Here is a 2,734-nt window from a genome sequence, read left to right as displayed (position 1 = left end):
TCACCTAAGGCAAATACCTGATCAATAGCTATTACACAACTGCTAATAACATAACAGTTATTAGTATCTATCACTATCAACAAGTAGGTAATTACAAAAATAGTTATTATTGGCTATCAATATCAATACCAATCAGATAGCCTAGCAGAAGTTATGTAACAACACATAACTACCGGTCAAAATTTGACGGCTATCAACTGGCCAATATAGTGAACAACTACGACATGTATTTGACTAGTTATAAGATGGTAGAAATAGCTAGTGGGTGGCTATGAAGTAAACTGCATTTGATAGCTATTAGTGTGGCAAGAGTTATTTGTAAAACACGGATAGCTACCAGCCAAAATTTGACAACTATTAACTAGCCATTGCCAAAGAATAACTATAACGAAAGGCCATGAAACACATAATTGGCAGCAAAACAGATAGATAATGGTCAATAATTAGCAGCTAAACCTTGGCAATAGTTATGTAAATAATTCAAATAGCTGTGCAGTCAAAAAGCTTCTACTCGGCAAGAGTATCTAACAAATACAAAAAGCCACTACATGGCATACACTTTCCTCTAAACCTGTGATACTTCCAATAAATGGATGGGATGTTTGATATACTCCTTTCGACCAATTCTCTTTCGACATATGTCTTTTTTGTTGGGGGATACACGAGTCTCAAGCATCTAAAAGTTGACTATTAGCTCCTTTACCTCTTCAGGTATGCGACTTTTTTGAAGACTCCAATGACATGTGGCAAAGGACAAAAAGGTCTTCTTAGTTTGTTGGAGTAGCCGATTCTTGGCTCCATACAAGTTCCTTCTATGAATAAAAGTAGCTTGGAGACAACATTAACATTAAGGCCTTGTGCCTGCTTTGGGTTTTTTGAGTTCAGAAGCATCATCATGGTAGACCTCTTGAGGAACATCTCATCTTCAGTTTGTGGCCTCTTCAAGTCTTGAAGTGTGTTCCGAATATTTCCTATCAGTATATCTGCAAAACAAGGTGTTGATGCTTTGTCATTCTGGATATCTTTCAGTGTAGGGTGCTGAATCATCCGATTGAAGATGTCTTTCTTGGTTTCCATGTCCATTCCACTTGTGCTTTGAAGTACATATCGTGCCATCCCTTTCGCTATCTTTGCTCTTTTTTCATTCTCGATGATTTTTGCACAGTCTTGTGCCTTTGTTAAGTCTTCTATTCCTTCGGTTGCTTCATTCCCTTCTCTTTCAACAACCAAACCTACATCTGCTCTTCTCTTCAATCGGGCTCTTTGTTCTCTCTTGCGAAAAGCTTCATATTCCCTGATCACCATTGCCTGCTTGAAGTCCTGGAATGAACCAACCATAAAAAACATAACACAGTGACTTATTTACAATCATCAGCTAAGCTACAAGGAGCTTTAGATAGTGCAATCATAATCAAAAAGAGACTTCAGGGCAACAACCCACCAAGGCATCTTGAGATTCACGTAAAAAAGTGATGCAAAAGCAAGTAGGAAAATGTTCGGATGAAATAATGAGCTATCATGACATAAACAGCAGGTATTGCCAGGATCAAATCATCACGGGGAATGCAGGGAATGGGAACCCCGAACAGAGAAACTGACATCTAAAGGATTCTCACTTCTACAGCTATTTGTGTCATTTCATTGTGTTGATGTCATGAATGCTGCTCTAGACCACCATGTGGTGTTCTACGCTTACTATCTACATTGAGTGCCTCCTTCCTAGCAATACAATACAATGTAACAACCGTAGATAAATTAAAGACAGTGATAATATCCTTGGTCATGTAGATAATAACCACCGATTGTGTGACTAACCATATGTACATACCTCCCTAGATTTTACAATACAAGGCAACAATTGTGAATAAATTAGAGACTACAGATCGTGTGAGTGACCATATGTACATATCTCCTTGAATTCTGCCCTCACTCCCACCTTAAACATAACAAGTGTATTTAAAACAAACCTACCCAAAGCACAACAGTTAAAAAGAGAGGGAGAGAAACAAATATAATGGCAAGGCACCAGCTCCTTATCCTCCCCTTCCAAAGATGCAAGATCCACCATGAGTTCTACTCACCTACAAAATAGAAGAAAGACGCTTGGAGAGAGTGAGAGAGCAATACACAAAGATGGAGAGAGAGAGAAAGAGAGAGAGAGAGAGAGAGAGAGAGAGAGAGAGAGAGAGAGAGAGAGAGAGAGAGAGAGAGAGAGAGAGAGAGAGAGAGCAATACACAGAGCTGTAGAGAGAGAGAGAGAGAGAGAGAGAGAGAGAGAGAGAGAGAGAGAGAGAGAGAGAGAGAGCAATGTTCCATAGCTGCGAGAACACAAACGCTACAGAGTGCGGGATGGTCGTTACGTCACCACGTTCAAAAAATTCACTTGCCATAATGAAATTGTACTTCGTGAGTCTGACCACATTTTAAAAAATAGCAGTCCCAAAAAATAGATTTTAATGTTTCAAAGGACGAGAATTACTAGCTTCCTCACTCTCCTAAAAGTGATGTCCCGGACACAGCTATTCTGTCCACCCACTCATGCTTCCACCCTACAGCTTCTCAAGTTTTTGGCCTAATTACCTGACATATTTCACTTTGATTAATGGCATGCCTGATGATTGCATGAATTTCTTCCTTAAACTAGGAGTGAGGGTTGGTGTTCCTTTTCACTAGTAATCAAGTCTGTCTGCATGGACATTGTGAAAAAACCAATTATTACTTAGGTTCTTTTTAA

At 39.2% G+C, this 2,734-nt stretch overlaps 1 pseudogene; it reads right to left on the bottom strand.

Moving 5' to 3' along the window:
* Positions 1-847: 847 nt before the first annotated feature.
* Positions 848-1,338, bottom strand: LOC147425724 (uncharacterized; annotated as a pseudogene).
* Positions 1,339-2,734: the final 1,396 nt, after the last annotated feature.

This window comes from Adiantum capillus-veneris, chromosome 25 (assembly GCF_014529385.1).
Source record: "Adiantum capillus-veneris isolate H3 chromosome 25, ASM1452938v2, whole genome shotgun sequence".
NCBI lineage: Eukaryota > Viridiplantae > Streptophyta > Polypodiopsida > Polypodiales > Pteridaceae > Adiantum > Adiantum capillus-veneris.
This window is presented reverse-complemented; position numbering and strand designations above follow the sequence as displayed.